A 27040-nucleotide genomic window follows, 5' to 3' on the forward strand; every position below is an offset into this window, starting at 1 on the left:
ATAATGTAACCAGTTACAAAAATGAGGACTGTAATTGTCATAAGTATTTCTTCCTTATTTTGTTATGAATATGCTTATGTCTGGTATATCTGTATATTTATATTTAAATGTATTTATTTTCTTTCTTATCCTTTATCATGTAACATAAGATATTTATTTTATATTATGGTATTTAAGTACCGTTAACTTTACGTCACAGTATTTGAGTAATGGGATACCAAGGAGGAGGGTAAATACTACTCAAGTGTTTTAATTTCTTTTCTGGGGAAGGGATTAGAACATCTTCAGTTGTATGGAGGATCGCTGTATTATATTCGGTAGAAATATGACCTTCTTATTGTCTTCATATGGAGATTAAGTGTGGTTTAAAGAGATGCATGTGGGTGCCAGGTTGATAAGGAGTGGAGTACTGATGAATAACTTTGTGTCAACTTGACTAGACCACAGGGTGCAAAGATAGTTGGTTAAACATTCTTTTGATTGTTTCTGTGAGGGTGTTTTTGGATGACATTAATATCTAAATTGGTAGACTAAGTAAAGCAACTTGCCCTCTCTAATGTGAGTAGGCCTCATCCAATTAGTTGAGGGCCTGAATAGAACAAAAATGTTGGTCCACTGAGTAAGAGAGAATTCTTCCTGACTGGTTAACCATAAGCTAAAACATTGGCTTTCTTCCTGCCTTTATACACAAATGGAAACATTGGCTCTTCTTGGGTCTCCTGGTTGATTACTTACCCTGCAGATCTTGGGATTTGCCTGCTTCTGTAATTGTGTAAACCAGCTTCTCATACTAAATCTCTAAAGGGGTACCTGGCTGGTTCATTCAGTGGAGCATAAGATTCTTGACCTCAGGGTTGTGAGTTGGAGCCCCACATTGGTTGTAGAGATTACTTAAAAAAAAACTTAAATAAACAAACAAATGAATCTCCTTATGTAGACACACAAACACACACACATGATATGAATCCATAAAATAGAGTGTCCTTAAGATTTATATAACTATATTAAGTTGGAATTAGATTAATATAGTTAATAAGACTAGTCTATAAATGTCTTCTAGCAATCCTGGACCTTGCTCTCCAGCCCTGCATCCTTCCCTCCTTGAACCAATGAGGGCACTAGCCCAGAGGCTTATAAATTATTTTTTATCTACATCTGCTTTGCTTTTTCCTCTCTTGGATTCACCTTGGTTAAGCTATGTCTCTCTTCATCATGTATCAATGAATTCAGGCCAGCATTCACGGGACTGTAGCCAGTACATAAAACATTCAGGAGACCTCCCTGTCAGCATGGGGTTGTCCAAATTCATGCAAGGGTCCCCCCAATAGGCACACTGTCCTCATAACAACCATTCAGCTCTTGGCTAGCTACTCCTTGCAGATTCCTCTCTTGACCTATTCCCAGATGGTTCTGACCAGTCCTTTTCATTTCATTTGTATATTTGTATAATGCAATGAAGCATATCCTTGCTGGGACTGCAGAGCAAATTGGTGGCATGCCTTCTGAGAGTTCCAAGGTTGTCATGGGCATGATAGCAATACCCTGCTTTAACTAAAAGTCAGTTCTAAACTCTCCAGGGAGTTCCAGAGGGTGCATGCTCTTCATTCTTTTGGATACATAGCAGACACCCAGAGTGTCCTGAGGTGCCCTAATAACAAAAGCCCATTCCCTCCACATACCAGGAGAAGAGGACCAGGTCAGTCAGTTTTATTTCCTTAGTGATCTGCTGAAATCTCTCTCCGATTGAAAGTCATCTTTTTCATAACACTGAAAAGATGTAACATTAGCTTAATCATTCCCAAATGAATCCTGAAAAATATTTGGAAACAGTACACTTATACAAAGTCATTTCAGCATTACTAGAAAGTTTCAGCCATATGCTATAAACTTGTACTTTTAAGTGGCGACCATGTGGTCTGCCTTCGGAACATCCAGTTCTTTCTTTCTTTCTTTCTTTCTTTTTAAATAGAATTAAAACCCCTGACACTTGTTTTAAGACCTAAAAAAACCTTTAGTGCTTAGCAAAATGCAGAACCTGGCATGATCATAAAGAAGATATATTTGATTTTACTCCTTGAAGCCATAAAAAAAAAAAAAGAAAAAGAAAAAGAAAAAAAGACACAGGATACTGTCTTTACAAAAACTAAAATGGCAGCTACAACTTCTTCCCAGAAGTCTTTAGGAGGAGACATGTAAGGTCACTCCTTATTCTCCTGGGTTCCAGGAAAGCAATTTACCCCTCCACCCCCCATCTAAAGCAAAGAGCACTGGGGAGAGATCCAACTCTCAACAGAGCCTGTCTTGATTGAGAAAGTTAACACTTCAAGAAAAGGATTCTGTCTTCTTTCAGGGCTCTTGAAAAGGATCCTTGCCAAACCCAACCCCAAGATAGAAAACGTTCTTTTTCTTAGACTTGAGAATTCATTACTAACTTGTATTAGCAATCAGACCTGTGAAGAATTCTATCAAATCATGCAACCTTACGGACCCAATTTAATAAAAAAAAAAAAAAAACTAATTTCAAAATTAAAGTCTAGATGGGACATCAAGGAGGAAATTCCAGTGCCAGGAAGTGATGGAAATTCACATTGGGTATATAATGCTCTCCTGGGCAGAAAGACCACCACCTTGGAATCTAGCAACTGAGATGGTAAACAAAAGCTTCTAAGAGGGTAACTCTCTTTTGGGAACACGAGGGAGACAGATTTTCATTTCCAGTCTACTGAGAGTTTAATACTACATTGAAGTAAGGCATTGATGTGTCATTAGGAACATCCTCCTACCAGTCTGGCTCTAGCTCCTCTGGGTTTTGGGAAGAGTTTAGACAAACGAATATAGTTGAGAAGGTGATAAATAGATGTAGAACAATCTCCTTTCACTTGTTTTATATCATGCTGATTTGTGTGTGTGTGTGTGTGCCTAATAGAGTCCTTTGCATAAAAGAAATATCCAATATATACTTGATGTTGAAGGAATTAAGTAACTAATTTTGTATTAATTTTGTAATTTCGGGGGATCCCTGGGTGGCTCAGCAGTTTAGCGCCTGCCTTCAGCCCAGAGTGTGATCCTGGAGTCCCAGGATCGAGTCCCACGTCAGGCTCCCTGCATGGAGCCTGCTTCTCCCTCTGCCTGTGTCTCTGCCTCTCTCTCTCTCTCTCTCTCTCTCTCTCTCTCCCTCTCTCTGTCTCTCACTAATAAATAAATAAAATCTTAAAAAAATAATTTTGTAATTTCGGCCCATCCTTGTGCAAAAATATTTTGATGCAATTTGATTCCTTCCAAAGCAATTAAAAATGAGCAAACATGAGTGCTCACATTTTGTGAGCTCACTCTTTTGTGAGCTAATTTGAACACAAAATATCTAACATTTTAAAAAGACCATGCCTTTCTTTATAGCTAATGAATTTAGTAGTCCACAAAACAAAGGAGCTGCATACCATGAAATGAAGCAAAGGCAATTAAGCTTATAACAGGATATTAAAATTGAACTTATGACTAGGCCCAAAATATAATTGATGGGAAATTCTATGAAGAAAAAAAAAATAAATAATTGATGGGAAATTCTGAAACAAAGTAGCAAATTGCCAATTGTATGTTGATCAATGGAAATGATCCTGAGGAACTGGTAAGTGAGTATTTGACCCCTAAGCCAGGTCAAGGCCATAAAAAGGGAGAGGTAGCAGGTGGTCTATGATTCATCACTAGTCTAGTGAGAGGAGATTCTGAGGAAACCAGTATGTAGTTAGGAGTAGTCCAACCCCTTAACCTGGGAAATCTATAAGACAAAGAGGCTTGTCCAGTGTTTTGGCACTGGAGTCAGGACATATCTTAAGGCATGTTGGAGCAAGAGATGCAAGATTTCTTAAGGATCAAATGTGGACCAACCAAGAGTGAGAGAGATGAATTATTTCTCTTCCTTGAGGTTCAGAAGGATCCAGCAGCAAGAATCTGGAGGTGAACACCTTTGGTAAGGAAGGAGTCAATAGCAACCACTCAAAAGAGACATGTGTTTGCATCTTTCTGGATCAATGGATCTGCTGAGAGAAGAACCCAGTTGAGAGTCTATCAAAATACCCCCCACTGAGACAGAACCTGCCAGGCTCAGAGAACAGGCAATTGGATTATGTGACTCCATTAAGACCATTTTTTACTACTCCCTTCTGACCTCTGAGGGGTCCGAAACTGCTGGTCAGGAAGGGAAAGAATAGAGGAGAGAAGATAGGATAGAAATATATGGAAGAAATCAACTAACTTCCCCCTTCCTGACTGCAGTTTTCCAACTTGAAATATACCCTAATCAATTTGGGATTTTTAAAAAACATTTTAGATTCTCATTAAACTTTCTAAATTGAGAGTGTGATCTCAATTTAAAGTAATTGTACAACGTTTATTACCTAACTGTGTACAGGAAAATCATGGGAGTGCCTACAGGCAGGGGACCCTCATTCAGAAAAATAGTATAAAATTGTGATGACAGGAAAAGGAATCACAATAAATTACAGATTTTTAAAAGCCGACAGATAACGCACATCTATAACAAAACATTTTTCTTGGTTGTCTGGCACATTGATAATATATTTTCCAACTAAAATTTTTGATTGAATATTCTTTAACTGCTTCTTCATATGTCAATGGTTTAGTAATATTTTCTGCAAAGAGAATTTTTGTTGATCAGACTTTATCGTACCGATATAGATCTGTGCCCTATACACCTAGGTGTAATGATAAATTCTATTTCCTTTGTTTTCCAATTAAAAAAAGAAAAATAACAAATGCATGTGGCATTTATAATTCTATTGCCTGCATTTTCAAGTTTGTTGTAAGTAGGCATCTATTAGAAATGAGTCCTCTGCTTACAGTCTTACATGTACAACAGTAGAAAAGTTTTCAACAAACTACTTTCTGGTTCTGTATCATTCAAACCTGGTCTCTTTACCCAGGTGTAGTGCGACACATTCACATCTAGATACAGCCTTTGCTTTGTATTCCTTTGTTGTAACACCAGCAGGTCAACGTGGTAAGCCGCAGAGGCTAAATTCATTCTGCTTTTGTGGAGCTTTTGGTCTTCTACATAGAAACAAACACTAATTAGTTAATCACACTAAAAAGATGTGAGGTGAGTGTTTCGGAGGAAAGGAGCATTGCTCTGTAAGAGTGCATAAGAGAGGAACATCATCAGTAATTATTTTGTAGTGGATACTGGATTAATAAAATGAAGGTCCAAGTAATGGAGCTGTAGTCAGAGGAAGTCTGTCTGACTCCATCTTAAAGCCCTTGATTGAACAGCATCCTGCCTACATTCCAGAAGATCACTTGTCTCTGTGCACTCGTATCAGGTTTTTTTCTTAGTGCCTGTTCTCAGGCTCTGTTACCACTACTGGCATTTACGCTGCTCTGCCAACTGTGTTGTTTTCCTGGAGTGTTGTTTTCCTAGAACACAGCAAGGAGAGAATTCAGTGTGTCTTGAATCTTAGAAAACTCCATTGAACTCAAGCTGCCTCCTGGCATCTCAGAGCCTACTTGTACATAAGCTGGGCTTCTGTCCAAATTAAGCAATCTTTCACCACTACCTTCTAATTCTGCACCTTTATTCCATCACCATCACATCTCTTACCCTGTAATACACAGTGGGGGTGCAGGTGGGGCAATATCAAGAGAGAATGCATTGAATCAATAAATGTAACATTCACTTGAGGTTGTACGTTGTGTTTTCTCGAGAATGTGTCATCTTTGTTTGAGCCCTTGGTGTGTTTGCTGCCCTGTACTTCGGGTAACCAATATTTGAAAACCTGCTTCTGAGCGAGTAGCAGGTCATCTGTTTCCTAATGATTTGAGGTGCTTATTTCAAACTCCACTCAAACTACTTCTCAGAGGATCTAGAGACTGAGACCTGGGAGTGTGAAAGTTTATTTAGCCCTACCCCCTAGTAAATGTTTTGTACATTACAGTTTGAGAATGACTCCACTAAGGAGAGTACACAGATGACCTTTCCAATACCCAGCATCGAGAGATAAGTTGGATGTTCAGACAGTATGACACCAATATGACAAATGCAGGGAAAAATCTCAGCTTGTAAGGCCATCACTGGAGGAAATTATAAAACATGCTAAACTAGAAGGTTGACAGCATGAATGAAAATGACAAAGGTATAAATTGATTCTTTGCAGCATTGTTGAAGTAGCAAAAGTGTCCACATACGAGGTACTAATTAAGTAAACTGTAATATATTCACACAAAGAAAGACTATGCAGCTATAGAAAAGACTAGAACACTATCGCTAAGATATGTTGTTAAATGAGAAAAGAAAATGCTTGAGCAGTACACATGGTATACTGTCTTGTACATGAGACAAGAGGAAAGTACTTTCTAGGGGAAAGGTAAACTGTGTAGTCATATTTGCCTTTCAGCTCCTGTGAGGAAATGCTGGAGAAACAGAAGAAACTAACACAAGTGGTGTGACTTGTTTACAGTAATAACCTCACTGGCTAACACTTCTCTTTCCCTACTCTTCATGGATAGTTTCTTGCCACACTTCTCTGGGCTTGACCATATAATTTGCTTTGGGCAATGTGAGGCAAGCAGAATTGGGGAATTGCCTTGTCTTGCTACTCTTAGAGCCCTCTGAGTGCCATGTGAGAAGCCTAGGCTAGCCTGATAGTTTATGAGAGATACTTCTCACCCCCATTACGTAGTTGACAGCTTATCAACCTAGAGTGATATGAAATAAAGCCTATGTTAGAGGGATTAGACCTTGCACAATTGAAAGACATTAGCCAGAGACCACAAAGGAGAGCTGCTAAAGAAATCTATGGAAGGCTTCTGCTTTTATATCTAATGCTGTTCTCGACATCACTGAAGGTCAGCAGGGCAGGTAGTCAAAAAAGAAAAGGTGAATCCAAAGCAGGAGAGATTGAGGACAAATGGGAACCTGTGTCTGTCTCCCATTTTATTGAATTTCTTTGCTGTGGAGATGTACACGTGCCTGGCTCAGAGCTCAGGCAAGCAGAAGGAGGAAATCCATGGAAACTGGAGTGTGGGTCTTGCCACTGCTCCATGGCAAAAGGTGACCCAGTTGGTCAACAACAAAGTGCAAGAGCCGCAGTGGTATCTGAGGCCCTAAACCAACATTCTAAGCATAATGGCAGTCGCTTCCTTCTATTCTCCAAACATTGTGCAAGTATCTTACCCGAATCCAGGATTATATAGGAAAAGGAAATGTACTTGCAGGTGAACTAAGTGAATGTAGTGTGATCATCACACCAATCCTAGATCACCAGCCTCTAGCCAAGTGGCCAACTAACTCCAGAAGCATGGAGTGTAGTCAGCAGAGTCCCTTCAAGATCACTCAGACCAGAAAACATATCCAGCCCACCACAAAATCACAAGCTAAATAAACTTTTAAGCCGTCAAGCTTATTGCATGAGGAGGACTAGTAGCTACTGGCTAGACTTCTTACTGTACACCTTATTCTGTAAGCCTTGTATCATTTACTTTTTTTGAACTATGTAATGTATTATTAATACATTATTAAAAATATATTCGAAGGATTGTAGTATGTTACTGGGTAGCTTTTTAGTTATTGAAAAGTCACCACCTAAAGGGGTCGGTAGTTCAGAGAGACAGAAGGAGAGATGTATGTGAGTCAATTGAGTCCCCCATAGCCTTGTCCATTTCAGATGTGGAACAAGCATCTACCCAGGGCCCCTGTCAGACACCCACCTAAAAGCCAACTTGTCTTTTTTGTCTCTCTTTCATCCTTGATTCCAATCTGTCCCCAAGGCTTTGGATTCCATGTCTGAAATACCTCTTAAATATGCCACCTTCTTTGTGTCTCCACTGCCATCATTATATCCCAGGTTATTGCAACAACATCCCAACTCATGTCCCTGCTGCCACACTGCCTCTTCTAATCCATTCTTTATATTTAACAGGAGTTAAAATATGAATCAGATTGTGTCATTCCATTGCTCTGTCTCCTGCTTAGTCTTCAGTGTCTTCCCATTAAGTTTTCAATTTATCCAAAGTCCTTGTCCTGATTTATGTGATCCGATAAGACTCTGCTCTTACCAACCTTTCAGTGTCACTCCCCCAGACCTACCCTACTTGACTCCAACTACAGCAGCCTTCTTTCAGCTCCTCAAACACTCAACACTTAAGCTCTTTCATACCTTTGGGTTTGTACATGACATTTTTTATGCCTATTTCTTTCTTTCCCCCATAGAATATAAACTCCATGAGGGCAGGACCTCGTCTTCCTTGTTTAATATTGTGTCCCTGAGGCCTGGTGGAGTGCTTTACACAGTGGGCCCTCAACAAATATTGGGGAAATGAGTGAATAAATGAAACAAGGTGGGCTGAAGTAATCTATCTCTTTCCAATTCCATTTGAGTATCCATTTAAGCATGTATCTTCTTGGATTCATCTGGCTCTATCCCTTGCTTCACTCAGGTGTCTGTTGCAATGCTTATTCCTCAGAAATAGGAATGACCCCATCTCATGTAGTCTGCACTTGGCCCTCTCTATGTTCTTATATATTTATCCCTCTTTGAAAATCTATTATTTGTGTGTTTGTATCATGGCAGGAACTGAACTTGTCTTATTAAGAACTGTATCTATGGCACCAGGTAGTGCTGCACAGTGCTTAACACACAGGAGATGTTTGGTAACACACACACATACATATATAAATGGAGTAATGAATAGTGACTCTGCCTTGTTCTTCCTTTCTTCCCTCTGAGGACTTACAGTCCTAACCTTGAATTCTAGCTTTGTCCCCAGAACCCAGCTACCACTAACAGGACCGCTCACAGCTGAGCATGTCAAAGTAGCATCTGCTTTGCATTCTCTACTTCTGAGCTTTATCCACCTCCTGGAACTCACTTTCTTCTGCTCTTTCCCAATTGCTACCAAATTTTCTGAACCACACAAGGTGGCTCTATACCCTTGAATATGCGTGGCTTGCCAGACTGAACCTTCTCTTTCACTGTGTCTCACCATCTCACCTCTCTTGGAAGGTCTGGGGCCTGTTCCTGTTGCCTGCTCCAGGTGCCCCAATTTTCTATATATAACTGGCTACACCTTCTCAGCTCCTGAGATGTGGCTAAAAGAACCACAAAATCAAGTCCAAAAAAAAGTCAAGGAAATTTAGCAGAGTCTCTTGAAGTTTAATTGTTCACTTACAATTGTGTTATTCTCCTAAACAGTTGAATTTGAATATAGCACCATGCATTCAACTATTCCCTTACCGACAGCCAATATTCACAGTAAGTATCCTTGTGCAGATCCCTTTGGAGACATTCGCGGTGATGCCATTTCTGTAAATAGAAAAAAATTCTGCACATTTTCCATTGCATGATCACATATGTAGGTACATACATGAATGCACACAGCAACTGTCTGTTAATAATAGCTACAGCTTAAGATCAGAGGTTGTGTTCAAGGGCATATCTGCCTTCTCTATTTCAATGTTATAATATGGAAAATACAAGAATGTGTTACTTACATGATTAAAGATGATTAAAAACATTAATGAAACAAATTTTAAGCAAAAGAATAATATCCTTTTTTGAAATACCTTTCTCAAGGAGAGTAGAAAGTGGTGATGTGATTAGACTTTCTGTATTCCTATTTCTGTTGCAAAAGACAAGCTGTCAGGTTGCCCAGGGAGGAGGCCATCTAGGTAGCCCACTATCCAATTTAGGAGCATGATCTTCCCACGGCACATTTTAAGACTTTTATTTATTTAATTATTCTTTTAGATTTTATTTGCTTATTCATGAGAGACAGAGAGAGACAGAGACATAGGCAGAGGGAGAAGCAGGCTCCCTATGGGGAGCCCAATGTGGGACTCGATCCCAGGACTCTGGGGTCACGCCCTGAGCCCAAGGCAGGTGCTCAACCACTGAGCCACCCAGATGCCCCTAAGACTTTTAATTTTTACTTTGAACTTTGTCTTTTGCACGAGGAGAGTAGAATCTACTAAATGGAAACCTGTCTCAGGCTTTCATCACATATTTCTGAAATGTACCTGCATCCCTACAAAATCTATCCGGGACTTCTCAGAAAAGTCCTGGCCTGGATTCTGCAAATGTATCATGGTGCAGTGATTGGATTCCTCAGCTAAGTCAGTGGGATATCATGGGGCTGTCATCTGATATCTAGGTCATTCAGTTACATTAGAAATGTGGGATAACAATGAAATAGCACACCCTGATATTTTTATTAGGCTTTTCTTTCTCAGGTGCTTCCTGATACCTCACATATCTTTGCAACATAGCAATGTGATAATTTGGGGGCAGGTGTCACCATTCTATTTTACTGAAGCTCTTTGCTCCTGCAGTGCTGGCCTTTCAGTGTCATGGCCATGTACCCCAGGGCCTTTGTACTCGCTATATATTTGCCTGGCAATGCTCTTTTCCTAATCCTCTGTTAGGATGATTTTCATAGTTCTTTTTTTTTTCTTTTTTTAAATTTTTTATTTATTTATGATAGTCACAGAGAGAGAGAGAGGCGCAGAGACACAGGCAGAGGGAGAAGCAGGCTCCATGCACCGGGAGCCCGATGTGGGATTCGATCCCGTGTCTCCAGGATCGCGCCCTGGGCCAAACCGCTGCACCACCCAGGGATCCCAATTTTCATAGTTCTAAAATCATCTTCTAGCACAATCTTCCCTGGCTATGCAGGCAGCCCTCCAGTTACTTTCTATTCCATCACATCTTATATTCTGCATAGCACATATCACCATCTGGAACCACGTGATTTATTATTTATCTGTCTTCCTCCCCCCAGTTTAGGATTTTGTCATGTTCACTGCTAAGCACCCAGCACAGCTCCAAATACCCCATCGGCATTTAGGAATGTCTTTGAACACACAAATAATTTATCAGCAACTAGGCTAGAACAGTGATTCTCAGGCCAGGCAGGCTCATTAGAATCATCTGTAGGGCTTTTAAGAATTTCTTTTAAAATTATTTTAAAAATTTATTTAAAAAATACCTGGCCCAGGGACATGCTTCAGAGATATCCATTTAATCATTTAACAGGCTGGCTTAGGTGTTGGTAGTTTTAAAAGCTGCCCAGGTGATTCTAATATGTGTCTACAGCTGGGGATGGGGATCCTAGACTGATAGGCTCTTCAGACCTTTCTTGCTGTTATAATACCCCAGGAGGAAGACTATGGTGATAAGGACAAGAGTAGTTACAGGGAAAGTGGTGAGATGTCACTGTACTTGGGAGGGGATATAATACGTGCACCTGAGGCCAGCCAGTTGAAGATGTGCCCAAGATCACTTGCTGTATTAGCAGAACTGAGACAAAGACCTTATAAACAATAGCAGAGCTCATCTGGGAACATGTTGCCTCTCTCCTTGTGGCTGCTCATTCCATGATATTTTAAAACATCCTACAGAAATCAGTGCATATAACATTGGACTCTCTCCTCTGGGAATTTAGAATTGCACTTAAGTGGAAGTTCTGCTCAAAGGAAGAAGCTTCTGGATATAAGCCTCCTCTCGTTATTGTTCCTATACTCTTCTTTTTCCTTCTGCTTCAATTCTCTTCCTCTCTCTATTTCTTTTCCCCTATAATCTTAGCACTTTTTATTCCCACAGAACTTTCTAAAATGCTTCCTCAAATATTTGGAAGTTTTTAGGTTTTTTCTTTTTGTTTTTTAGTTCCAAAACTTTGAGAGTTCTCTGCATAGTGTTGTGGGCAATCTATGGATAAGAAAAAAATTCTTCATCCAAACATTCCATCTCATCCTCATGCAAAAAGGCCACACAGTTATAGTTTGCCATAAATCCCAGATGATGCTCTTGTCTTCTCAGACCAGAAGAGTGGGGAGAAAATTGGAGTGCAAGCACTTGACCCTTCTCCAGACTGTGGAAGTTGCAAAGTTCCTGGAAAAACAATAGACATCAAGGTCTTCTGGGCATTTGGGGGAAGATGGGTCATATGAAATTTTGAGTTTTGGGAGCCTCTAAACAAATCTCCTCTTCTGTCAATTAAACAATTGATTTATGAGGAGTGAAGTTGCCACGTGGTTTGGATACACCATGCTCTGGGGATGAAAAGAGAAGGAAATGTAATTTTGTTTGGAAGACCTTTTAGACTGTTGGCCGTCTAGTGCTGAGAATGAAATCTGGGTGCGGAAAGGATGAAAGGGGGGTGGGGATGTTGCAGAGTGGAAGGATGGATTGGACAGAGCACAGAGTTTGGCCCTGAGTGTAGCATTACATCGCTTGCAGTCATGGGATGGTTTGGGGGTCCAATTTCTAAATTTCTTTAGGGTCTCCTTTTTTCTGATGAGATGGTGAGGAGGCACAGGGTATGTTGGGTTCAGCCCTCTTGGAGCTGAGGAAAGCCTGTGTTTTGTGTCTGTGTATGTAGACATGTGTGAAACTTAGCAGACTTGACACTTGTCTCTGCAGGGGAGTTTAGGGGAAAAGGCCAAGTGGGACATGGCATGGTTATTACAATGACCCACACGGCACACACTGTCCTCCCTTGATTCAGCATTTCAAATTCTCCAGTGAAAAATTAGTGGAAAATGCTCATTTGTGTCAGGCTTTCCTCATGATTTAAATGCTGCATGCTTCACCCAGGACACCTGTGTTTGTTGAGCAATACTAGAGGAGGCCTTTGAGAGGTTTACAAAAGACAAGGCAGTGAAGGGATGAGTAATGAAATGGAGGATCCCCCTGGGGTTGAAGAGAGCATGTGGGAAGATGTTGTTGGGAGGAAGGGGTAGAAAAGAATGGGGTAGTAGGAAAAATTTGCATCTTTATTCATCCATTCGGTGATGTTATAGCTGTGTTCTGAGTATCTTTATGACAAGGTACTTTCCAAGCCTGGTGAGTGTATCAAAGTAAATCAGAGAGATTTTACCTTTCTCATATTTGCTCGATTTTTTCCTACTTCTCTTCGTGGACACTTTCCTGACTCCTGGGTGAAGGTATTGCTCTCTTCTCGATTCTTCAGTAGCCTTTTATGCAGACTTCTCCTCTGGCACTTACCACATTTGTTATTCTAATTTTCTGTGTGTACATCCATCTGTCTCATAGAGCTCCGATCTCTGCAAACAGGGATCATGTGATAATCATCTTTGACACTCATGCATATGGAATGTACCCAGTAAAGGTTGATTAAATGGATTTGAAATTAATATTTAACTTGGACAGGTAGACTGGTCTTCACATATTTATAAACATGATGTGGCTACAGATTTAATTTCTTAATCTGTTCTGGGAACTGACGAGGCAGGTTTGAAAGTGATATGTTGAGATCCATGGATTTTTCTATTTTGTTCTTCAGATAATCAACGATGTCAGAACTATCCCATGGAGGATTGGTGGGTGGGCTAAAACTAGTGGTCATTGTTTAGACACAGTTGGTATATTTCTTTAATCAGTGTGGTCCTTTCCTAACTCATTGTTCTCTCTTCTATTGTTCCAAAACCATGCCCTCAACATGTGCCACGTCCATGAAGTACTCATCAGCAATGACAATGATAATAATAATAATAACCAATACTTATTGTGTTATTCCATGTATCAAGGTTTAGTCTAACTGTTTTGCTTATTTTGTTTCATTTATTCATCATGAAATCCCATGAGGCTACTACTACTATTGTTCTCATCCTAAAATAAAGAACCTGAGATATAAAGAGTTTAACTTGCTCAAAGTCACACAGTTTATGAATGGGGTAGAAGCAAGATTTCTTTCAGGGACTGGGTCTTAACTTCTCTGCTGTATTGCCTCCCGTATTTGGCTATTGATCCTACAGGAAGTTAATGCACAAGAAGGGATAAATTCACATCACCTCTTATGTTGAGGATCTATTGCTAGAGGTATTTCTTGATTGCCCTCACCGAATCATCAAGAGTAGATATCACCCCTCTGAGAACTTGATCTTTTCCAGACTGAGCCAGATATTGCTTTCTGTATTTCTACAAAACCTCCTGATCTTCTTTTTCATATGGCTTTGATTATAATTGTCTAATATTTTGTCTGCTATCCCACCCCTGCCTGACCCTATAAATCTTTTAAGGTCAAAAACTTTCATTTCTCTGTGCCTAGGACCTGTTGCTCAAGAAATACTTGTTTAATTAATTAAGAAGAAAAATGCAATTTACTTCAAACTTCTCAAGAGCATTTCCATAAGAATGCTTATTGCTATACTTACTCATTCACTATTGCATCCACTGATTAGTTCATTCTTTCAATAGATATTTATTGAGGAAGGTGTTAAAGCATTCTCCTGGGGGCTGAAGTGAGAACACATTTGGTTCCTGTTTACAAGAAGCTTGTAGTCTACTGTGGGATGTAGATATTGATTAAAATTGTTTAAGCACAATTTGGGATATTGCTACGGGAGAAAGAGAAGGAGTGCTATATGAAAATGTAAAACTGAACAGAAGAGTCCCTGAATCTCAGAAAAAAACCATAATCCTACCAAAAGTCCAAGTGGGTCATCCTTTGACTCCTTAGGGTATACCCCTGATCAATAGCCACGGATGATGGTGGGCAAATTAAATGCAAATTTGGAAAGTCTAAACAAGTCAGCAAGTTATTTTTTAAAAGTCCCAGAATTATTGAGTTAAAAAATCCCCAACAATCATTGAATCCAACTTCACATACACTGGAAACGTTTACTTGGAATTAAGGTTCCAGGTAAATTGATTGTGCAAGGATAATGACAATCAGTCCTGGTCTAAGAGGATTTGCTCCATGTCCCAATACTATTCCTGGTAACAGAGACCAGCGTCTACCTAGAAACTTTATGAGGCATTTAGGGATTTACCTTGATAAACTCAGGTAATTTACACAGAATCCAGAGCAAATTATCCCAAATCAAATCTGAGTTTTGCCAGGGATTTATTCCAATTTTGTCTTGGTGCTACCCTCTGGTGGGTAAAACCAGAGAGCAGAGCTCAGACTTCTAATCCTGGAGAATATACTGATGGAGTGAGTTTTTGTTTTATTTAGAGGAGGGATCACAAGATATTATTAAAACAACTTGAACATCTGGTTTGGGGATAAAGTCATTTTATTGTGCAACTGCCAAGCCACAGAGCCAAGCTTACCAAGAAAGCCTCCCTCTCTTTCAGCCTTCGGTAAAGTCTAATACCCAACTGTAATAATATGCACCCTCCAACACAAACGAAGAGTAAAGGGGAGCAGAGCGAGGCCTTCAAAACTCAAGGAAAAATCACCTGGTGGTTGAAAAATCAGAGCAATACAGAGTAGCTACACTCCCTTTTGAATCTTTTCTCAACCTAATGCTATCTATTCAAGTTCTCAGTGAAAACAGTCAAATGACACCTGGGTGGCTCAGAGGTTGAGTATCTGCCTTCAGCTCAGGGCGTGATCCCCTGGTCCTGGGATCAAGTCCCACATCGGGCTCCCCATGGGAACCTGCTTCTCCCTCTGCCTGTGTCTCTGGCTCTCTCTGTGTCTCTCATGAACAAATAAATAAAATCTTAAAAAAAAGAAAGAAAACATTCAAAAAGGAAGCAATACGCAAAAGTAGTGTTCATTGAATCCCAGTAAAACTCCTCCCACCACCTCTATCCTCTTCTCCACAAAGTTGAAAAATTAATATTCAGTCTTAGAGAAAACAAAAATCAGAGTTAGTAAGGACCCTTAGAGTATACATGGAACAGGGCTTTTCTCTCTACATGTCCACTCCTGGTGAAGTCCTTTCCTGTTGCTGCTCTATTGGTGGACATGTCCTTAAGTTACTTAGTCTCATTCATCTATTCAAAAAATATTAGTGAGCTCTCATCAGGTAATGGGCAATAAACTTTATAATTATGATGGAGTTTATTTTTAGGCAGCTAAGATACAATTACACACATATAAAATGATTGCTAGTTGTAAAAGTACTATGAAAGAAACAAAGCCCTGGGAATATAAACATCTGGCCCTCCCATTTCTCACATTCACATCCATGGCTGACATTTCAATCAACTGTGACAGCGGTTCCAGCATTCCAATTAATTGATTAATTAATTGATACCAATTAATCAAACTGACAAACTAAAGTCCACCTGCTACCTCCAAGCCTGGGTTCTCAGAAAAGGACAGTAAAATCCCTAAATAGGATGTATCTATGTCACATGTGCGTACTCGCAGTATCAGAAAGTTGGAAAACAGATTAGAGATCTGTTTTTACTCAATCCCTTTGTTTTTGCAGTGGCCCAGAGTGGAGCAGTGACCTGCCACAATCTCTCAGGTCACCAGTGGCAAAGGCCTGGTTGAGATCCAAGTCTCATGAGTCCAATTCCAGGACCTTAACCTGTTGTCTTCAATGGAGATTTTAATATTTTGGTCTTATCCCATTCGACCATCTCTCCATTCATAACTTGAAGAACCTAGAGGAGGGAGGAAGGGAAATATTTATGAAATTTAAGAGTCAAGTAATGTTTCTGGTTGGTAAGATAAATCAATGTGAAGTAGATTGTAGAGGCTTAGGAAGGAAAAGCATATCAGAACCCAGCAAATGAACAGAGATTAAGCTCTTTCTTTCTTAAATGTTTCAGAATTCCCAGAATGAAGATAAATTATCCTTCTTTTGATTCCTCAGGTTGTCTTCTTAGGGGTGGGGATGTGGAAAGAAGGGAGGAGTGGGATGAGTGAGATGTGGAGCCAGGACTGGATTATTTCTTTTTTATATTTGCTAGATGTTCTTACATTGACTACCTACATAATGAAAATGCTGAGAATGATCCACTATACTCCAAACCAATGACACCAGTTTTTGCATCTGATAGCAGTTTGCCAGAGGAAGTCAACTATAAACAGGTTTTTAGTCTGACAATCCAAGACTCCTCACAGAATTGACTCAGCGGTTATTTTGTCCAAGGTACATAGAGCAAGTTTGCTAAGTCTGGGTCATTCTGATAAATTCTTGAAAACAGAGACCCCAGACTGCAAGAGGAGAACATCAAAGATCTCCTGGGGCTATAACTAAGAGCTGGCAACTGGCCTATGTCCTCACTTCACTCCAATCCTGGGCCCACAGCAAGAGGAAGCTTACTAGGCAGGAGTCCTCCTCTGCCTTCTTGAAGGCCATCTGCTTAGCCGTGGTTCCCTTGAAGAATCAGAGCTTCTCAATTTGAAAAAATCCCAGTGAATCATCTAGTCCAGCTCTTTCTCCAGGGAGGTAAATTAATATTGTCATTAACAAGACTATACTACAGGCTTTCATGTGGAGAGAGAAGGGATTAGAAAACAGTGAGTTGAGTGGTCTCCATAGAACCCAATGGGAATAGGAAGTGACTCCCTGCCTTACGGAGAAAAAAAGTAGGATTTAATATGATAGTAGCCCTCAAATTTTTGAATGTACCAGAATCACCTGGAGGGCTACTAAAACATAAATTGCTGGGCCTCACCCTTAGAACCTCTAATTCTAGTAGGTCTTGGACTTGAGAATTTGTCATCTCTGTCAAGTTCTCAGGCGATCTTGATGCTGCTGGTCCAGAAACTAGAGTTGGGAAACTTTTGTAATAGGTAAAGAGGAAAAAGAAGATAGCAACTACCCAAAATCATCCAGTTCCCTTGTCTTCTGGAGGCCACGGAGAGGGAATTATAAGAGCAGGCATTCTCCATAGTTAGATGGACATTAGTCTTTTCTATCCATTCAATGTCATTTTTGAACTTAGTGAGGAAGGTAGGCCTGTGCCAGGTGGTATAGGTCATAAATGTAATTCCCTGGGGGAATTCACTTAAGAAAAACATAAAAAGATAAAGCTAGGTGCTACATGCAGTTGATGTGGCTGATCCCAGGAAAGAGTGAAGGGGCTCCCTTGGGTCTAGTGATCTGGTCACTTGGGGTGTGCACTGGGTAAGCAGGAGAGTGAACAAGATCCATTGGTCCTTCATGGTATCACCAAGTATTTGGTAGGTTGTAAATCACAAGTTCTTTTAGTTTTCCAGTTATGTTAACTTTCATTCCTGTTTAGTAAAGCTCAGGATATAGGAGGAAGAGTCCCAGATAGGAGTTGGCATGGCCAAGCATGACTCTACATTGGTTAGTTTTGAGACCCCATCAGCCCTCTGCATCTTAGCTTCTTCATCTATCACTGAAAATCACAATATTTGCCCTATAATTTTGCTGATATCTCTAAAGGTGTAATGAGAGCAGGTGTAAAGGCACTTTACAAGAATGTAAAGTGTTATGGAAAGGGAAGAAATCATTCTTTCGTTCATTCATTCAACAAAGTTCTATTGGGTGTCAACAACATGTTGTGCTGTGTTGGGATCCCAAGGAACAAAATAAACAAGGTTCTTGTTCTCTGTGGGGAAGAAAGGACACAACAGGCTTTCTTTTCAGTCTACTCTTTCTCACTCTCTCCTTTCTGACCTTGCTACTACTGAGAAAACTTTTAATGGGACAAACAGAGAGTTAATAGATGCAGCTGTAGAGGTTTCCTGGGAGTCCTCGGATGCCCTTGCATGCCCTCTCCAGAATGCTATGTACTCTCAGCTGTAAGCACACTCTGACAGATGAAGGAAAGTAGTCGGAAAGCCAGCAAAGGATGGAAAGCCCTTATAGTAGGGTCACTGGGTCCCAGTCCTTATTCAATGGACAGCCTTCGGTGAAGTATTTAAAACCTCTGTAGGGCAGCACAGGTGGCTCAGCAGCTTAGCACTGCCTTCAGCCCAGGCAGAATCCTGGAGACCCGGGATCTAGTCCCATATCAGGCTCCCTGCATGGAGCCTGCTTCTCCCTCTGCCTGTGCCTTTGCCTCTTTCTCTCTGTCTCTCATGAATAAATAAATAAAATATTTTTTAAAAAATAAAAAAATAAAACCTCTGTGGCTCATTTTTATCTGTCCTGTGGAGATAAGTTGGGACTAAGATTCAATAGTATTAGTTGTCTAAACATTGACATACTTCCTCACCAGTTGGTGTATGTTTCTTCCACTCAGGTATCCCCTATCTCTGCTGCTCTGTGTGCATCCAGGCCTCACCCAGTCCTGGGACTCCTGGACTTTTCCACACTCCAGCAGCTAGGAGGTGATGCTTGGCACAGTGGGTACCTCTGATGCTGGCTCCAGTGCAACTTCTATATCACTTGTGACTGGTTGGCAGCTGGAACAAATCTATTGGTAAATATTTTTGATCTTCACTTGGATATCACTCACCCATACAGTTTTTGTGATGACCACATAATGGTCTCAATAAACGAATGCCTCTATTGCTACATAAGTGGATTCTCTGTACAGTGTTGCTTCCTCCCAGGCAAAAGCAGATATCCTAATGATGAAGGGTGAGCAGAGAGGCAAGAAGTGGGCTGAAAAAAAGCAGAGAGTGAGAATATTCTAGGAGACACACTTCTCTCTGAGCCTGGGACGTGCTTAGCAAGTGCCTTCTTGGAGTCCAAAGAGTCCTGTCAAAGGGCTTGGAGTCCCTTGAATGGAGCACAAAGTGTTATTGTTGTATAGCAATAGCTCTTGCCCACATTGCCAATTTATTCCATTCTAATCTCCTCTTCACAGGGGAGACAAGAGTCTGAGCATTTCTCTCTTGCACAGCCCTGCAACCTGCTCTTGGGAGAATAGTTTCCTTGTTTCCCTGGGGCTCCCCTCAGATTTGCACTTTCTTGGCAGACTTGCCAAAAGGTATCAGAGTCACCAGGCACACCCCGGAACATTGATATGTTTGGAATTTAATCAAATGCCCCACAAAATGGGACTGTTTACTTTATCCTTGGAAGTGCTTATTTTAAAAATATTTAAAAGTGATCAAAATACAAATTATTAGGACTCTGCTCTTCACAAGGAGCTTTTTAGGATTCACATATTTTGACATACACCTCACACTTCCCTGACTCCAACATGTTAGCTTAGTGAGGGGTAAAAAGACGGTGAGCGTGCAATCCTGTTTTTCAGTGATATCTCTTTGCCTTGTTCCTTGGCTTCTCTTTTCTTGCAGGAGAGACCTAGAAAAGCCTCTCACAGGAGTTGCAGGCGGCATGACTTCGCTGCCTGGAATTACCAAGCTAAAAGTTTCAAGCCATGGCTTGGAAGGCAAAGGGTAGGCAGTCACAGGTCCAAAGTCAAAGCCCATGGAGGCCCAGGGTACAGGAGCCCAGAGAGGAAAAAAATCTGTTGCTGCTTAGCACTCTTTTAACTCCCTGCTTGTTACTCCCACTGTGCCCCCTGACCCAACCCCATGGGTTGTGTTAAAGCTTCTCAATGATTCTCCATCCTCACACCCATATTTCTTGCCTGACTCTCAAGAAAGCCCCAGGCTCTCCCACTGGATCCAGCAGACCTGTGTTCCCACTCACCACTGCACTCCACCTCTAAGCTCTGCTCTTTTGTCCCTTTGTTGGTAGCACTCTCTCTTATTCTTCTTTGCCCTCAGAGGAAGGGTCTGTGCTCTGCAGCAAACCTAAACCTCCACCTGGGGCTGACGATCAAATACAACCCTCCACCCCCTACCCCCACCCCCAGGATCTTATCTCTTGTTATCCCTCAGTTAGTCTCTCTGTTTTGGGGGCCACGTCATCCTTTCTAACAGTTTCTTTCCTATTTTGTAAGAAAGTCCTTCCCAGCATGTGAAATCCACACAAACACCTCTTTCCCCTCTCTGTCCTCACTGGAGTTATAGAACCGGTAGTCTCCACTGGCAGGCTCCACTTTCTCAGCCCTTTCATGCCTTATGCTCTTGCAAACTGACTTCTGCTAGAGGGATGTTATTGAAAGCCTTACAAGAATTGGTGAAATGACTATTTCACCTTTGACTCTCAAATCATCAAAGTCAGCTATTTTTCTTTTTTTTTCTCTGTCTCACCCTCACCCTTCCCCCCTCCAGGGCATAGAACCCTGTGACATCCCCTTTCTTCTTAAAACATTCCCTGTACACTGCACTCTTGCAGCAATGAAGTTTTTCTCAAGTTTCCTAAACGGTTTCTCCTTGGCTGAGAAAGAAAAGCATTCCCAGGATTCCTAGCCTCTAGTCCCATTTTTCACTCCACCCCTGCCCTCCCTTTCTCTGCCCCCTCCCCTCCCCGCCCCACTCCACCCTACCCTTTCTCTCTCTCAACAGGGCCGCCCACTGCCATGGACTCAGGGACTGACCCTTACCTCTGTAGAACCAACTCCCAAATCCTTTCCTCCAGAAAACTCACTTGCCTCTTGGATTCCAGACCCATAGTTCTAACAATCTGCTGAACTTCTCCTTTTATGTGTCCTGCTGGCATCTCAGCACAGAGTTTTCAATACCAAAACCATCCTGTTCTCCTCCAAACCTACTCAACCTTCTGCCTTCTTTATTTTTGTAAACGGTACAAATATTACCTTAGTCATGCGAACTAAAAATATTTGACTCTTTGCTCTGCTTCACCCCATTTATTTAACTCACTTTTTATGTTTGGCTGTTTCCTGAATTGTGTCTTGGCTGCTTTCCCTCTTTTCTGTTGCAATTTTTATCACCCAAATTTACTCATTCTCTTCCTCATGTCAGAACTCCTGCAATAGCCTCTTGGGTGGTTGTGTACTTGACTTTGTGTTCTTTTCTATTTGTCTTATATATGTCAATCTTCCTAAAGCCACTGCCAATTAAAGTCTTTGGTCATTTTGCCTCTCTGCTCAATTAAATTTGGACTAAAAAATGCTTTTCAAGTCTTTCCGTATGTTGGTCCTAAAAGATCTTTTCAAGTTTAATTCTCACTTCTGTTTTGTGAAGTGAGACTTCTGTCACTATTTTCTGGTCAATGAGATGTCACTTCCTAGTTATGCCCAATGCCTTCCGATTTGTCCCTTTGTTCCTGCTCTTTCTTTTGCTTAATACACCCAAGAGTACTTTTGCTCCAATGCTATAGAACTTATCCCTTCCCTCAGTCCCTGCACAACTTAATTTAAGCTTTCTTGTGTCCCTGATCTTTATCAGCTTAAGAATGCCTATTTTGAGAGCTTGGCCTCATTACTTCTCCTAAGTTTGGAAGACCTTTGCAGAGGAAAAAGTGTACCATAGACATCTTTAGAATCTTGTACAGCACCTGGACTAGTACTTTCTACATAGTTGGCCCAATGTATATTTGTTGAATGTTAAATTTAAAAAATCATTATATTCTTAGGAACTTTATAATTAATTTCTTGTATTGTGTTTTGGAAAGATTTTAATTTTTTTCTTCCATTTATTTATTTTTTATTTTTTTAAATAAATTTATTTTTTATTGGTGTTCAATTTACCAATATACAGAATAACACTCAGTGCTCATCCTGTCAAGTGCCCCCCTCAGTGCCCGCCACCCATTCACCCCCACCCCCCGCCCTCCTCCCCTTCCAACACCCCTAGTTCATTTCCCAGAGTTAGGAGTCTTTATGTTCTGTCTCCCTTTCTGATATTTCCCACACATTTCTTCTCCCTTCCCTTCTATTCCCTTTCACTATTATTTATATTCCCCAAATGAATGAGAACATATAATGTTTGTCCTTCTCTGATTGACTCACTTCACTCAGCATAATATCCTCCAGTTCCATCCACGTTGAAGCAAATGGTGGGTATTTGTCGTTTCTAATGGCTGAGTATATTTTTTAATTAGTAACCAGAAAATATTAGAAACTAGTTATCTCACATAAACATTTTGACAAGAAATTCAATTTCTGCTCAAATATTACTATTCTTACTAACATTTTTAGAGTGATTGTAGGTTCCTATTTAAATAATTTAGACCTACTGGTCTTTGCATATTATTTTAAGACCCTATACATCCAGGGGGAAAAATTAAACTGAGTCTACTACCTGGATATTGACTCCCCAAATTAAAAAAAATTGAAATAATTAGAAAATACCTTTAATAACTAACAAAAAGAAAAATGATTGGGAAATATCATAAAGGGAGACAGAACATGAGAAACTCCTAGCTCTGTGAAACGAACTAGGGATGGTGGAAGGGGAGGTGGGTGGGGGGTGGGGGTGACTGGGTGATGGGCACTGAGTGGGGCACTTGATGGGATGAGCACTGGGTGTTATTCTATATGTTGGCAAATTGAACATCAATAAAAAATAAATTTATAAAACAAAGCAACACAACAGAAATAGAAACAATTTTAAGAGATTATTATGAGAAACGACATGCCCACAAATTGGACAAACTAAAATAAATAGGTAAGATCCTAAACACACACACAGAAAGAAAGAAAGAAAGAAAGAAAGAAAGAAAGAAAGAAAGAAAGTGTTAGTCTGAGATTCCTTTACAAATACTAAATCATGTCTGTCTAGTTAATGTATGATCAATATTAGATGCTGGCTCCTACAATAAAGATTGAACGTAATAGTAAAAAAAATAAAATAAGAATCGGTTATTGAGTGCATGGACCATGTGTCAGTACCTTGTTTATTTCTCCCATTGGATTAAATCCAATTCTGAGCACATAATGAATGACCAGTTCCCATCAATTGATTATAGACAGTTGACTTACTTCTAAGGGACTCTTTTGGAAACTTTCTTTGATCCCTCAATTCAGGTGAAAGCTGACAACATATGTAGACCAAACCTGTGTCTAGAGCCATGTATTGGCTAAGAACCAACCACACAAAATATTGTCAAACAATTGCTTGTTGACAAAATTCAAGCTTTGATAAATGAGAATAAAAAGTAGTTGGCAGATGGGATCCAAATCTTTTTAAAGCATTATTTTTTATAGTGTGTGTGTGTGTGTGGTGTGTTTCCAGATACACTTGTGTATTTTTCACTGGCTGCAGGGTAGAAACAAGCAGTCCTATCTCACTTGGGGCAACTGGAGGCCTCTTCAACAGGTAGACTCCTCTTGCCATCTTGGACCATTTCTGTGCCATAGGCAAAGTTTTCTTCCTCCCAAACTTTATTTTGAAGCAAGTTCAAGGGAATTCAAAATAGCAGAGTTGGGTAGAAAAAATAAGAAGTCTTTTGTTCAGCATGTACAGTTTGAATTGTGTCAGGAAATATTGCTACTTCCATTTCATTACACTTTACTTTGGAGGAATTTTTTTTTTTTTTTTTTTTAACAAAGTCAGGAGAACTCTAAGTCAGGAGGCTGTCCATAGCTAAGCCTCACGGACAGATGGCCGACTCAGACACATAACAAAGGGTCTGTTGTGATGTTGCCAATTCTATTTCATGAAATCTTTTTTGGTATAAACTGGAGAAAGCACTTTGTTCAGTTAAAGATTTTTTTTTTTTTTCCAACCGGTTGTCTTTGCCAAGATCAATGTTTCTATTACATGAGGAGGTATACACTCCCTCTGGTGGCTGTTTTAACACATTTGTCTTTACCAAAAGACCCATGGATCTCAGTAGCAAGAGTGTCCTAGTGTGATGTGCATTCATTGAACAAATATTTATTGAGTTCTTATTATGTATCAGGCAACATACTAAGGTAACTAGAGTTGGAAAACTCAGGGTCTTGCTCTAGGTCTGCCACATGCTAACTGTAGCATGGGTCAGTTCATAAGGCAACCACCTAACCTCCATGTATTTCATTTTCTTTATAAAGAAGTGTATATCCTTACTGCATATTTTCAAGCATAGTATCCAAGATTGAAAAAGATAAAATAGCAAGAAGGATCATATGTTGTAAATTAGACGAAATCACTTTAATGCTTAAAATGCTTTAATCTCTTTTTCTTGCCCTTAAAATAAAATCCATCCATATTTCATGGATTCAAGGACCCAGTGTAATCTAGACTCTGCATCATTACCAACTTCACCTCACACCATATGCCTGCTGTAGAAACTCATGCCTCCATACTGGCCAAACTTCCATTTCCTTGAAAAGTGTGATTTCTCCCCCAAGACATTCATATGTAGTTTTTCCTCTTCCTGGTAAACTCTTTCTCCTACTCTTCACCTGCCTTTTATTTATCCTCATTTAAAAACCACTTTCTCAGAAATTCCTTTGCTAATCATCAACTCTAAAAGTGGTTCCCTTTATTACTTTGTTTTATAGAAACTTATTTCCCTTCATTTATCCCATACAGAAATGTATTTGTTTGTTTAATTGTTTTTACTGTCTTCCTTACTATGATGAAAGCTTTATGAGCACAGGTACATGACTGTGTAATACACTGATATGTGCTTCACATTTTTAAATAGCATCAGTTAGAATTTTGAGAATGTCTGAATGAATAATAATTCTTATGGAGTGTTAGAGAAATGTGAATTCATTATCTAAAAAGAAATAATATATAATATCTAAGAAAAAAAAAGAAAGAAATGAAGTTTGAGAAAGAAGAGGTTAGAGCACCTGACAAGTATTATTGGAATAAGGACTTCTAAATTATTTTAATTATGTACTCAATCATGTTAATGTTATATATTTCATGATTGCATAATTAAATGGATTTATAGAATTTGATATCTAAGCTATTTGCAAATGATAAAACTGCAGTCCACAGATGTGAAGTGATGTATCTCAAGTCATACAGGAAAGATACAGGACTAGAATGTGCACCTCTGATTTAAAGTTCTTTTCACTATCTTGTGCATACTCATATATACCATTATTATTATAAGACCTCAAAAAAGAAACACTTTTTTAAGTTTATTTAAGTAGTCTTTACACCTAACATGCTCAAACTCACTACCCCAAGATCAAGGCCTGCATATTCTTCTGATTGAGCCAGCTAGGCATGCCAAGGTTTTATTTCTTAAAGTTTGTAGGTTTATTAAACTGTTGTATTCATTCCAGACTAGAGCAACTATAAACAAATTGCTTAATATTTATCAAGCACCTTTCATCCTGGTGCCCGGAATTAAATAGACATATATCTCTGTTCAAGTTATTTCTTTATTTCTTCCTTCCTTCTTTCCTTTTTTACTTTTCCCTTACTGAAGGCATTTTGTCATCCTTTGTGTTCAGAGGGTATTTTCCTTCTGGAAACGCATACTCTTTCGTTCTGGGAAATGTTCTTAAATTATTTCTTTGATCTTTTCTTATTCTCTATTCCCATTGCTTTTATTTTTCTGTAATTCTTTTTCCCTTCAGACTCTTCCATTGAATTTTTCATTTCTGCTAGCACATTAACAATAGCTCTTTAATGTTCTTTTCTTTTTAAAACAAACTGATCTTGTTTCAAAGGTATAAGATCCTTTCTTAACTTTCTGAGAAAACAAATGGCACTATTTTTGAAGTTTTTTTTTTCTTTACATTCCTTGGTCTTTAATCTATGTTCCTTTTTTTTCCCATTAGTATGTTTTAGTCACTATCTTTCATATTGAGGCTTTCCTCAAGTGTTTGGTGATTCTTGAATGTCCATTATTAAGTACAGAGGATAAGGGTGTCAGATAAGTTAACACTCAATTAAATTTGAATTTTATGAAACAATGAATACATTTTTAGTGTAAATATGTCCCAAATATTATATTTGTAGTTTCTAAATCTGGCTATCTTAAGACAGGGGCACAAAGTAGCTGAAGAAAAATTTGCGTGCATGGATGGAACTTACGGACTCCTGGGTGTCACTGAGGTGATATAGCTGAGCCATTTCATTAGAAGATGCCTGAGCATTAGTATCTTTAGGTCTTTACTATTGAGCTGGTCAGAATCCCCAGACCAGAATCATTCAATCTTCAGCTTAGGGACTAAAAGTCTGGCTTTTAGTATTCTTGGAGCTAAAGGTAGGAAAGGAGATTGCTGTGATCATCATTCAGAATGCATACTTTTAATGAATCTCTCTATTTTCAATAGAGTATCTCTGCCTTCAGTAATGGCTGGCATCCCTCTAAGATTTTTCTGATCCAGCTTTTCTGGAGAATACGTCTTGTCTTTTGCCAGGAGTGGGAGGGGGCTACTTCTTAAACTGACTGTTAGAAAATCCTGTATCAGCTTCAGCTGCATACCCACTTTTAGAGGTCCTTTTTATTGCCAATTTCTGAGCCTTATTGGGGTTTTGCAGTGCAAATCTGGTTACTTCTGGGCTTTCCCCACTGTCAACTTAAATTTCACTTTCATGGTTCTGCTAAGCCAGTTTACCACTCAACCATCTGCTTTCTGTCTTTTGAAATGTTGTTGTTGTTATTTTCTCTCTTATTCTTTTTGTCCTTATG

Source organism: Canis lupus, chromosome 13 (assembly GCF_048164855.1).
Source record: "Canis lupus baileyi chromosome 13, mCanLup2.hap1, whole genome shotgun sequence".
NCBI classification, from domain to species: Eukaryota; Metazoa; Chordata; class Mammalia; order Carnivora; family Canidae; genus Canis; species Canis lupus.